We start from the raw sequence: 13,134 nt of genomic DNA, 5'->3' as shown, positions 1-13,134 counted from the left end.
GGAGTGAAATGTTACAACACCTGTCCCCAGCGAAAGTGCTTCGTTGGTAGATGGTATTGTGGAACCTTTAGGGGCTGGGGTCCTGCTGGGGAATATCAGACACTATGAGTAGGCTTTGGAGTTTGATACCCAGGGCCCTCTTCCTTCTGACCTTTGCTTATTGTTCCATCAAAGATGAGAGGAAGGGAAGAAACTAAGTTTCGTTTCACATGCCTGCCACCAAGGAGTCATCTGTCACTACTCCTTAGCCTCTGTGATGTACTACACTCTCCAGCGGTGAAAGTTGTAATACCCTCCCCCTGAGTTGCTATCATTAGGTATTTTCTCAGCAACAAGAAAAATAACTAAGAAAGGTGCAATGGCTTATGGGGGTATCTCCCTAATCAACATGATTATAGCTCTTACAGAAAGGACCCAAGAGAGACCCTTGCCCCTTGCACAATACGAAGACTTAGCAAGAAGGTGGCCCTCGCTGGACACCATATCTGCTGATATTAAAGAAATAAATTTCTGCATCGCAAGTCATGATGTTTTGTTACAGCAAGAACAAAGACTAAGTATGCACTAACCCTTTAAAACCTGGAGTGAAAGAATTCATTGAGCACAGAGTCTGACACGGAGCTACCATTCAATATCCACAAACAACAACAAAAAAAGATACAACATGCTCAAATGTCACCACCACAGAACCAAAGCACCCTAGCCTCATAAACAGCAATAAAAAACATAGGCATGCACCCCTCCTTTGGCCATTATTAGGTAAGGACACAAGGAGATGGGACACATCTCACTTGGTGTAAAACCTCTGGAAAACAACATGGGGCTGTGCACTTGGCAAGTACAACTTACTACAGTACATGATGGGCAAAATCACCAACATCTGAATCCTCAAATCTCTGTGCTTGACTTTGAGACAAAATGAGATCCACTATGGCTGGAGTCCTCATGGCCAAATATCTGTCTTCCTCATTAATTTCTAGCCAGTTTACTACTTCCCAGCATAACTTGTGAAAGGGAAAAAAACATGTATTAAAGACAGGACATATTGTCCTCATGGATCCAGGACACACATAACTTTACATTAACAAACCATTTGAAATATGCTATATTTTACATATCAGAGGATCTAACATAAAAAAACCAACCTGGCTGTAAACAATCCATCAATAATGAGCGTGTAAGTCCATCTCTCTGAGACAAGTAGCTGGCAGCATGAATAGTTACTTGAATGGAAACGCTTTTGAAAGAAAAACCCTGCAGATAGCATATCACTAATTGGTATTGACCTCCAGCAAAAACATGACTGACGTTTCTGCCTGTAGCAGTCCATTAGTGATGGGTTTTTGAAATGATTTTTGCCTCTTGGTATTTAAATTTGTCATCTGTGTCTTAGAGCAGAGGCTGCCACATTAAAAAAAATTATGTTGCTTAAAATACGCTAACGCCCTATGAAATTTTAGGAGATGCAGACATGCTCTAAGACATGCGTTCACTTGTCTATGAGACAAGTGTAAGACCTAGAGCTTGAGACAAAGCAGATAAATAAGCAATGAGTAGTGGTTTGAGAGCATCATCCAATACAACAGTGTGGTCAAGAGTGTAAGTTGACAGTAGGTCGGTTTTTGTTTTGTGTTGTGTTTTTCTGGGACTGATTTATCCTACATTTAAAGCATTGTCTGAGACTGGACATTATTATAGGAGCACAGTGCTTGCCTAGCATTCCTGAGGCCCTGGGTTCCACGCCTAGCATCATCATAAATATCTCACTAATTTTTAAAGGATAGGGAATCAAAAAACAGGACTCCTGGGTCAAGAACCAAGTGTCACATTTCTGGAGTACCTTGGTACTCATTGCTTCTCCCGCCCCATCTCCCAGGCACCAGAAATTCTACTGAGCACTGTGCAGGGGACAGACAGATTCTAGGCACACAGTACATTCGAAGTGTACCACAGGTACAGCAAGCTTGGTAGCTGGTATAGCAAGCAGTGAGCAAGCCTGATCTGTCTTAGAGGAAGGCATGACCTTAGGACAAACGTGACAAGAATTCAAAGAGGTGGGAAAAGTTTATTTATTTTATCTTCAGATACGCGTGTAAACGAGCAAGAAACCTGAGCTTCACTGGTCAGAGGAACATGGCTTCCTGCAGAGGATCTGACTTTGATTCCCAGCTCCCACAGCTGCTAACAAGTGTGACACCACCCACTTGTAATCTAACGACTGTAACCCCACCCACATGACAAGTAGCAACCGCAACTCCACCCACATGGCCACGAGCAACCGTAATTCCACCCACACAGCTGCTAACAACTGTAACTCCACCCACATGGCACCTAGCAACCGTAACCCCACTCACAGGATATCTAACAACCATAACTCCACCCACATGGCCGCTAGCAAACTCCATTTCCAAGGGATTCAAAGCTGTTTTTTGGTCTCTTTAGACACCAGATATGTACATGGTACATATATACCCAAACAGGCATATAAGACGCTCAGCCACGTTGAAAAAACAAAAAACTCTTAAAACGTTTAAAAAGTGTAAGAAGCTCATGAGAAAGTGTGTATGTTCCAGCAATATTTTAATTATTTTATTAATCAGACATCTCAAACATTTAAAATAGTGTTTGCATTCAGGAGATATTTAATACATATTTGTTGAATCAATGGATGACGTTAATACATTTTTTTTCTTTTCTTTTCTTCTTTTTTTGGTTTTATGAGACAGGGTTTCTCTGTATTGTTTTGGAGGCCGTCGGTCCAGCCTGGCCTCGAACTCACAGAGATCCGCCTGCCTCTGCCTCCCCAGTGCTGGGATTAAAGGCAGTCGCCACCACCGCCCAGCTGTTAATACATTTTTAAAAAGTTAATTCATAATAGATCAGATTATTTGATCTGAAATGCCCATGTAATCTCTCTAATCCCACCCTTTCCTATTCTCTCGAACACAACTCATATCACAGAGAATAACTCTGAAGAATAAACTTCCTCAACTTATTCATATTCTCAAAAAGATGAATCATGGTTTTTAGATTTTCTAGAAAACCAAGAAGGAATGAAACTTTCCTGACTGCATTTTTCTGTTGAAATCAAATGTCTGGTGGAATTTCCTAAAGCTGGCACCATTTGAAAACATGTCTCAATACACACTTTGACTGCAGTTTTAAAGTTGCCTTTTCACTACTAACTACTATAATTCTTGCAAAATGGCCATTACAGAAGCACATAAGTCCCCACCATGTAGCTTCTGATGTGAAAGCAATATCTGGAGTACTTAAAGAGACAATCTTCCCGGCAGAAAATTTACCAAGGAAAAGAGTCTCCCAAAGAATGCTTAATGAAGTGTTTGATGCTGGTGAAGTGCAGTTTCCCCCATAGGTCTTCAAAAGGTGCTCAGATGACTTGCTTTATGATCTTACTGAAGAAGGGGATCAGTTCTAAGTTCTCTGCAATGACTTTTGCAGCTCAGAAGACCCGAGTTACCCACAGCGCTGTACCCAGGTCACTTGTCAGATATTCCTTGGTGCATAGAAGCTACCTCAGAGACTCTAGAATTGCTTTCTGTCCATACTATTGCCATACCACATGGAGTATCTGACAGAAGAATAAGTGTTTTTTCCAAAGCTAAATGTAACTTCGGGTGTTGACTATATATGTATGTATGTATGTATGTATGTATGTATATATATATATATATATATATACACACACACACACACACACACACACACACACATATATAATGGGAGGAGAGAGACAAAGGATGTTTCTTTTCCTTCTAAATAATAGGAGTTTATGTTCTTTGGAACAAAAGCAAGAAAATAGGCAGAATACTGATGGCTACATTTCATAAAACATGCACGATTCAACCTTTGTATCCTTAAAGAGCATCACTTCTAAACAATTTCTGTTTTCCTTTCATCATTTGACAGAGACAATTCTCCATGCTGGTTTTCAACAGTCTGTTTGCCGGTTCTTCTAAGCTCCTCTTAGGAGCGTGGTCTAAACTCCATCAGCAGCAATTTACAGGAGCAGCATTTTCATCTCCAGCTCCTGCCTGAGACCCATTCACAAACCAGAGGCCACTTGGTCTTACGACTTGGGCGAAAGTGTGAGAAGTGAAATAAACATAGGCTGACCTGCTTTGGTCACAAGACTACTGGCCTTCGGTTAAGTCTTAGTAAAAACAACAACATGCATTCTTAAAAAAAATTAATACGTGAGTGATCCTGGGGAAATTAAAGGATGATGACTGATCCTGGAGATGACACAATTATTTCATTCAGAAGAAGATCCTCTTTGTGTTTAGCAAGATGCTTGGATTGAGAATGGCTGGCAGATTATTAGAGCTAAAGAATTCTTCTTATGTGAGGGGAAGAAAGCCTGAGTGATGATGGTCCAGGATGCCCAGGGTAACTCAGAGATACTTGGAAACAACTCACAACATCGATATTGTGATATGGCTTACAAACTTGTGCAACTGCTTATCCTAGCCATGCTTTTACACTGGACACATTACATCAAGACACTGAATGGTGGCCAGGCATTTTAATGAGGGAGGCATCCGGAGGCAGGAATTTGGAGGACCAGGAGCTAACAGTGGGTGAAAGGCAAGTTGGCATGGGCTTAAGCGTTACCTCAGCAATGTTTTCTTTGAGTGCCTGCCACAGGCCAAAGTGGCCTCTTTGCACTTCTTAAGAGTGAACTCATTGAATTCTAGGAAACATGATCATCATTTCAACAGGATGGACAGGACGATGATAACAACTTTTATAAAGGAAACTGAGGTTCAGTAAGCTGAAGTGAAACCACCAACTCGGCACCACAGCCCCCTTGTTTAAGTGCAGACCATGCCAGTCCCTTGCTGAAGTTGTTGATTTTGAAAAACTCTCTGCATGTCTTGGTTTTGGAGTGATCTAACGTAACTTCCTCTTTCTTGTACCTCATGAATATGTACCCCTCCCTGCATGCACATTCTGGAACTACAGAATTATAATCATGCTAAATAATTAGGAAAACAGTAGGCAAAGCAAGTTGCCTGATTCTTAGAAGCCATCAGGACCAGCATGGTAGAAAGCCATTGGGAACCTCTACTGCGTTATCAGACCCCCGGAGGCCTGAGCTCTAAACCCTAATGACTCAGATTCTGGGTCAGGAACAGGTTTCCCGTGACCTTAGCCCAGCTACTTTACCACTGCTCCTTTTGTGGACTCTGATAGACCTTTTAGGAAGAAGGAGTGGTGATAGAACCAAATCATTTAGCTCAGATCCCGAGTATAGCATTTATTTACTGAATGGTGTTGAACATACTACTTAATTCATTCACCTCATTCACAAAGTGGTTTTCATAAAACCATGATACTGTTACAAGGAATAAACTAATATTTGTAAAGCATCAAACCATATTTTGTTCAAAGTAAGTACTATGCAAGTATCAGTTAAATAAAAACAAAGAAATCAATAAATCCTTAATATAACTTGAAGCCGTAGCATTTCTGTCCCTGAACAGTCAATATGTTAATTATGTATTGGTAGCAAAAAGCCTCATAAGATAATGACTTTACAATTAAAATGCTTTATTCAGTGGTTTTATTTTTAATCACTTTTCTTAGTACATACTCATGGATTTCATTATGTTTTCACACATGTCCATAAATGCATTGTGATAAGTATTAACCCTTATTTCCTTTGTTTTTCTCCCTCCACTCCCACTAATCCATTCCTTTCCTCAGCTCATCCTCCAACTCCTTTGTATCATATTTTGTTTTCCTTTTTCTTTGTTTCAACCAATGAAACAAAGGGTTGCTTACAATAGCATGGGAAGAGTTTGTTGACAGGTGTGTGGACACTTCACCAATGCCTATGCTACTACCAAAAAAAGTCTCAATTTCTTCTGTCAGCAATTGATGACATATAAATCCTCAGTGAGGTTGGGGGGGCATGAGTCTCTTCCCTACTTCCATGATGTGGTGTTGATGGACCCTATGCTGTATTTGGTACTTTTAAAACCTGTAATATTCTGGAGTCTAAATAAATTTCTTTTAAGTCCATTTTTAATGATATATTATTTAGTTTTATTTTGTGTGCCTTGGTGTTTTGCCTACATGTATGCCTGTGTGAGGGTGTCAGATCCCTTAGAACTGGAGTGACAGATGGCTGTGACCCTCCATCTGGGTGCTATCATTTGAACCTGGATCCTCCTAAAGAGCAGCCAGTGCTCTTAACTGCTGAGCCATCTCTCCAGCCCCTCCTTTATTCTTTTATTCTTTATTCTTTGGTCTTTATCTAAGACATAATGGAGGTGAATTAACTGATGTGCTGACAAGTGCCGCAGTGCCTCTTCTTCTTCTGGGGATGGATTTTAAGATACTCAACACATGCCTGAAACCACCTGTACGAATTACTGTGACCAGACACCCAGCAAGAGCAACTTATGGGAAGAAGCATATATTCAGGCTCATGGAATAAGAGGGTTCCCTCCATCATGCCAGAGAAGTCAGAGCACTTGCGGTGTAGAAGCATCCAGCTGTCTGGGTTCCTAACATCTGAGGCTATCTATGAAGGAGCAGAGAGCAGAGCAGCAGGCACTCAGCCAGCTATACCTCTTTTATTCAGGCTGAGACCCCAGGCGTTGATGGAGTTGCCTATACTCAAGTCAGGTCCCCGTCTCCTTGTTTAAACCTTGCTGGAAACATCCTCACAGACATTTTCACTTGTGTGTTTCATAGATGAGGAAAATCCAGTCAAGCTGGCAGTGAAGGCAAACCATCACTTAGCTTCAGTACAAAACCTTCTGTGGGCCTTTCAACCTTGTCACAGGATAACAACGTTAATCTGTCCTCTTGTGTGGCATGCCACTGTGTCTCCTTGCTTCATTTCTCTAGGGTCTACACTAATAAAAACACTGCAAAATGCTGGGTGATGGTGACTCACACCTTTAGTCCCAGAGGCAGGTAGATCTTTGTGAGTTCCAGGCCAACCTGGTCTACAGAGTGAGTTCCAGGACTGCCAAGGCTACAGAGAGAAAGTTTGTCTAAAAAAAGGAAAACAATACTGCAATACATGACCGACAAACTGATGACCATGATGGTTATTTAGTGACTGACTAGCAGGTGCATACAGCAGGGTCACACTGGAAAAACTGGATAATTAATGCCCAAGGCAGGCCAGAAGGATAGTGAGCAGTTCTGTCAGGAGTTGCTGAATGATGTTCAATTTAAAACTGATGAAGTTCAATTTTTTATTTAGTATTTTTGGGCCTCTCTTGAACTAGGGTAATTGAAACTGCAAAGGTTAAATCATGGATAAAGAGACCACTATGTAAAATCATCAAAGAAAAGAGTTGCTAAAAAGTTATACATAAAAAGGTTGTGTAGAACCTTTCAGGGTGGTGTTCATAACTGATTGTAGTGACAGTCAAAAGATGTATACATCTGCTGAACTGTCCATATTTTAAGATAGGCAGCTCACTGTGCAGTTATTATCCACCTCTTATGGAAGGGAAAATGAACCTAAACCCTTGTGACGATGTTTGAGGTATGTGTCATTTCACATGGCCTCTTATCTTCTTCATCTATTTGAGGATTTTAATTTGTTTTTCAAGTATGAGTTAACACACTTCAAAGTGTTAAAAGGCAAGAAGTGAGAGAGAGAGAAGGAAAGATGGAGGGAGGGGAAGGGAAGAGAGAGAGAGGCTACTATAATTGACAAATATATGTAAGAACCATGTTATATTTTCAGACTGTATCTATGAACAGTAGACAAAAGAGAGACATTTAGTCTAAGAAATCCATTTCCACGTCTTTGTCAAGAAGGGAATCTTGCCTAAAGCCACACACCAGGCAAGTTAGTCTAAGAAATTCATTTCCACGTCTTTGTGGAGGAGGGAATGGAACTAGAGTGATTCTTGCCTACACACACCAGGCAAGTAAGACTTGCATTCAGCATCACCCGGCTTTACAGTCACACCTCCTGTTTCCCTGTCTGCTGATGCTTCTTAGGTGCCAGTCAGGACTTCAGCGTTCTCACATCTGCCCCTTTCATTGCTGCAGGCTGTGGTGACTCTTGCTTAATAATTTAAAACTATAGGACTTACAGGATTTTTATCTTGATTTATTCATTTTAAAATGACTAGACATACATTCATTCATAGATGTGTCTGTCCATCCGTCCATCTGTCTGTCCGCCCATCTGTCCATCCATCCATCCATTCTTCCTTCCTTCCATCCACCCATGAATCCATCTACCCACCCACTCACCTACCCACCCATCCATCCACCCACCCATCCATCCATCCATCCATCCATCCATCCATCCACCCTCTGTGTCTACTCATCTGTGTACATCACTATTCATTCTGGAGATCTACAAAGACAGTAAACCACCCCTCTCATTGGTGCACATGTGCTAGCTCTTCCATGTTGTGGACTATTACTTTAACTAGGCAAAGATGTGTCACATTTGCTTATGCTGTGGAACATTACTTTAACTGTGTAAAGGTGCGTTACTTTTGTTTATGCTGCGTTTGTTTAATTATGTAAGGATGGGTTGCATTTGTTTCACCTTGCCTGCCTAAGGTGTCTGATTGGTCTAATAAAAAGCTGAATGGCCAATAGCTAGGCAGGAAAAGGATAGGCGGGGCTGGCAGCGAGAGAGAATAAATAGGAGGAATAATCTAGGCTTGAGAGGAGGAATGAAAGAAGGAGAAGAGAATGAGGAAGTGCCAGGCAGCAGCCAGCCAGACAGACAGACATGAGGAGCAGTGAAAGCAAGATATACCGAAGGAAAGAAAAGTATAAGGCCTTCGGGCAAAAGGTAGATGAAGAGAAACAGATTAATTTAAAAGACCTAGCCAGAAACATGCCTAAGCTCAGCCCAGCATTCAAAACTAATAATGTCCCCATGTCAGGATTTGGAAGCTGGTCGGTGGCCCAGAAGAAAAAAAAACCTGGTACACTCTACTGTAAATAATGCTCTTTATTAGTGCCATACTCCTTGCATCTTATGGCTTTCATTTGTTTGTTTGAGACACTGAGTAGCTCTGCCTGGCCTGGAACTCACTGAATAATAAACTCAGCTCAAACTCACAGAAGTCTGCCTTCTGAGTGCTGGGATTACAGGAATTTTATGTATGTGGATGTTTTGCCTGACGGTGTGTCTGTGCAGTCTCCATATGCTTGGTACACTGGTTTGCCAGAACAGGGCATCATATCTCCCAGAACTGGAGTTACAGATGTTTGTGGCCCTTCGTGTGGATGCTGGGAATTAAAACTGGGTCCCCTGCAAGAGAAAGATGTATATTCAACTGCCGAGCCATCTTTCCAGCTGAATCCTCATTGTGGTTTTTGTTGGTAACTGTGTGATCTAAAAAAGATTTGAAAGCTCCCCAAATACAGTCCTAACCTTACTTGTATTCTTTAATGCAGAGGACTGAGATGTTCCTCATGAAGAATGCATCTGTGTTAGATAACACATGTGCGGGCAGCTTTCAGCGATGCTGCCTTTCATCTCAGTGTAGACAACATACATGTAAACAAGGCACAGAAACACAAGGGTTGATGGATGACAGTGTTAGGACCAGAGGTTCACAGCACCCAAATTCTATAGATTACATGGGAAAATAGCTCATTATTTAATAAACCACTACTCACCAAGTATTTCTGGAACATAACTATTGTGAATAAAAAATGATGACTGTGGTACCCTGAATGAGAAATGTCCCTCACAGTCTCCAGTACTTGAACACTTGGTTCTCAATCAGTGGCACTGTTCAGGGAAATTTAGGAGGTGTGGCCTTGTTGCAGAAAGTATGTCCATAGGGATGTGCTTTGAGATTAAAGCCTGGAGTCATTTCCACTTCGGTTTCTCTGTTTTGGGCTCCTGTTCAGATGTGAACTCTCAGCTTCTTCCTCAGCTGCGATGCCTATCCCTGGCTGTCATGCTTCCACCCACAATGGGCTTTTATCCTTCTGTAACCATAAGCCAAAATAGCTCATTCTTTTGTTTTTTTTGTTTTTTGTTTTTTGTTTTTTTTTGGTTTTTACGAGACAGGGTTTCTCTGTATTATTATGGAGGCTGTCGGTCCAGCCCAGCCTCGAACTCACAGATATAGATCCGCCTGCCTCTGCCTCCCGAGTGCTGGGATTAAAGGCGTGCGCCACCACTGCCGGCTCAAAATAGCTCATTCTTAAATCACCCTGGTATGGCATTTTGTTATAGCAACCGAAAAGTAACTAATACACTGACAGTATGTTTCCCCTGTACACCAAATATTTTCCTAAAGTTTACTGATGAATGAAGTTCATGAACAGAAACTGATTGGAAGTATACAAAGGTGTTAGATATCCATGAGGAACTGTTGAACGTCACTAGAAATCAACGTTATTAAGAAATCAAGTGTGTTAACTTACACACGTAATTGCAGCATGTGAGAGACCAGAGAATTATAAAACAAGAAATCAAAATAATAACAAAAGATAACTTTCTCCCATATCATTAGAAAACAATATAAAATTACATTTATTATCAGTTGTGGCACAAGCATAGAGAAGTTTTTGCTGTATATTAATTTTTGCTATTTGAAATATTTTCTCAGTTTATACCCTAAACCTTAGCAACTATTCATCGGCTTTGAAGAAACAGTTGTAAATCTAAGAATCAATATTGAGAATGAATTCAGAAAAAAATTTAAAGTTTGTAAGCAGATGTTCATTATTTGGTTGTACCTAATAACAGCAAATCAAAAACCATCTAAATAATTGCCACTATAGAAATATGTGTGTGGATATGTTTATCTGTTTTATACATGGAGATTTTTTTTGCAGCCTATAAAACCAATAAGATTTTACAGATGTTACAACAATATTAAAAGTGTCTGCTCTCACACTTAGTCAAAACAAAGGGCAAATGAGAAAAAGTGTTGAATAATACATAACAATTATATAATATGCATTTTTAAAAATTCAAAATAACACATAATGATGCTAATATTGCCTGTCTTGGGGTGATAAAGTTATACTTTCAAAACAATCTGTTTCATTGTAATGCACCAACTTTCCAACTCTTAAGCAGTGAGTATCACAAAATGAAGATTTACCAAGACTTCGTTTTCTGTATTTTGTAGGTTAATAAAGACTTCCATAGTTTTCAGAATTTAAACAATAAAATTCAGTTTAATGCACTCCTGAAATGGCAGTCCTACAAATGAGTCATCTGATACCCAGACACTTACAACCATATGCTTTACGTTTTCAAAATCCCATTAAGCATAAGCACTAGCACTTACTCATGGAATCCATCAGCTAGTCTCAAGAACAGAACCACTTAATAATAGTTATGAATGTGCCATTCCCTTCCTGTTCCAATCACAGCCAGTCGTGAGCACTAATCTCACCTAATTCTGAGCCAAAAAGAACGAGCCTGGAGTGCATTGTTAGCTCAAGTCTATTGGCAGCTGCCCGGTGAACAGTGACCTGGTCCTTCTTCTGCGCTCACAACTCACTGGACCACAGTATTTCCTCCACACTGCTCTGTAAGGGTCGGCAGTTTAGTGCCTCGACTGTGGTCCTAGATTTACATTTTATTTCTTTCTGAGATGTCAAGTTTTCATGATCAGAACCCTAGTCTTCTAAAGCTCATTCTTGCTACTCGGGATTTAGGTTTGTTTCTCTAAAATCCAATGCAATTTTTTTACAAGCCCCTAACAAGGCCTGGTTGAATCAACCAACAGTCACAGCTCTCTGATTTGCTTACTGACCTAGTCTAGCAACATTTTCTGCCATCCTTAGCACTGTCGTATCAGGTACGCAGATTAAAAACATAAAACAGAAACTAAGAACAAGCGACACCTGGCCTGGTTCAGAGTTGAGTCCACAGTGGTGCTCCTGTGAACATTGCTGATGGGTTTCTTCTAGAGCTGCAGCCTTAAGCCCATATTCATAACCCCGAAGTGTGGCGTGTCCCAACACCAACAAAGACTCGGGCCTTTCAGATAATGCGTCCATGAATGTTTAATAATCTACTTAGAAAGTAAGACAAACGTAGCAAGGTGGAAATTTGCAATCAGTGAAAGTATGCTTTTTTCTTCTGAGTTAAAATATGCATGCGACTGTATCACATGTATAAATATTATGTGTGTCGTGTTTTACAGTTTCCATCTGCTCATGATAAATATGGTGTTGAGTTTGTAATTCGGTTCTAATAAAGCCAAAGTCATATGTGAGAACGTATTTTGCACATTGATGCTGCTGATTATGAGAACTGAGAAAAGACGGAAAACATTCATATTACCAGAAAAACATCCCCTCCTGCATGCCTTGTCAATGAAGAGCTGTTCTCATGTGCACATTTATAAAGCACTGACAACTGTCCTGTGTTACAGACTTGCAACATTTCCTCACCTACCCACTGCTGATTCATCCATTCATTCCTGCATCCAATGAAGTATCCGTGAGTTCATATTCATTTGTTCATGAGGACAGTATACGAAGCACCTTTAGTTAAGGCATTTTGTTTCTTATGACTTGGTTTGATTTTTAGTTATGAGCACACACTTGTGTGGGTGGGGGAAAGGGGCATGCACACTATTAATGCAGTTGAGAGGCGAGAAGGTGTTGAATTCCCCCGGAGTCTGGGTTATTGGCGGTTGTGAGCCACATTGTGTGGGTACTAGGGACAGAACCCAGACCTGCTAGGACTGCAATGTGTGCTTTTATGCAGAGTCCTGTCTCCAGCCCCATCTGGCAATTTCCAGGAAGTGTCTTCAGAAGTTGCCAATCTGTTTACATGTGCGTCTGCCTTTGGTCACAGCTCGTAAGAGCCAGGATGATTCGTATCAGTCTTTTGTTTTTCTTTATGTTGATAAGAATACTTTTTGGAGGCTTTTATATATTTATGGAAGTTTGGAAAATTGGTTTGCAAACTTGAATAGACTTCTTTACTCTTGGTCTACAAATCACCACACTATATTTAGTTATTGAAGTTTATGACCTATAGGGTTCTGCATAATGGAGTGGAACAGATTCACGACTATGGGAGAGAAATTCAGGAGGGAAAGAAATGGGGATAAAGAGCAGACAGATGCAGAAGGACTACCCATTTACCTTGCAATGACCACTTATGACTACTACACAGTGTCA

The 13,134-nt window shown here is 40.6% G+C and overlaps 1 protein-coding gene across 10 annotated transcripts in view; it reads right to left on the bottom strand.

The window, feature by feature from the left end:
* Window positions 1-13,134, bottom strand: part of Csrnp3 (cysteine and serine rich nuclear protein 3) — a 193,847-nt gene that overhangs the window by 37,411 nt on the left and 143,302 nt on the right. The gene's annotated exons all lie outside the window — the stretch shown is intronic.

This window comes from Mesocricetus auratus, unplaced genomic scaffold, assembly GCF_017639785.1.
Source record: "Mesocricetus auratus isolate SY011 unplaced genomic scaffold, BCM_Maur_2.0 Super-Scaffold_100004, whole genome shotgun sequence".
Lineage (NCBI taxonomy): Eukaryota > Metazoa > Chordata > Mammalia > Rodentia > Cricetidae > Mesocricetus > Mesocricetus auratus.
The sequence above is the reverse complement of the archived record's forward strand: the minus strand, read 5'-3'. Positions and strand labels throughout refer to the sequence as shown.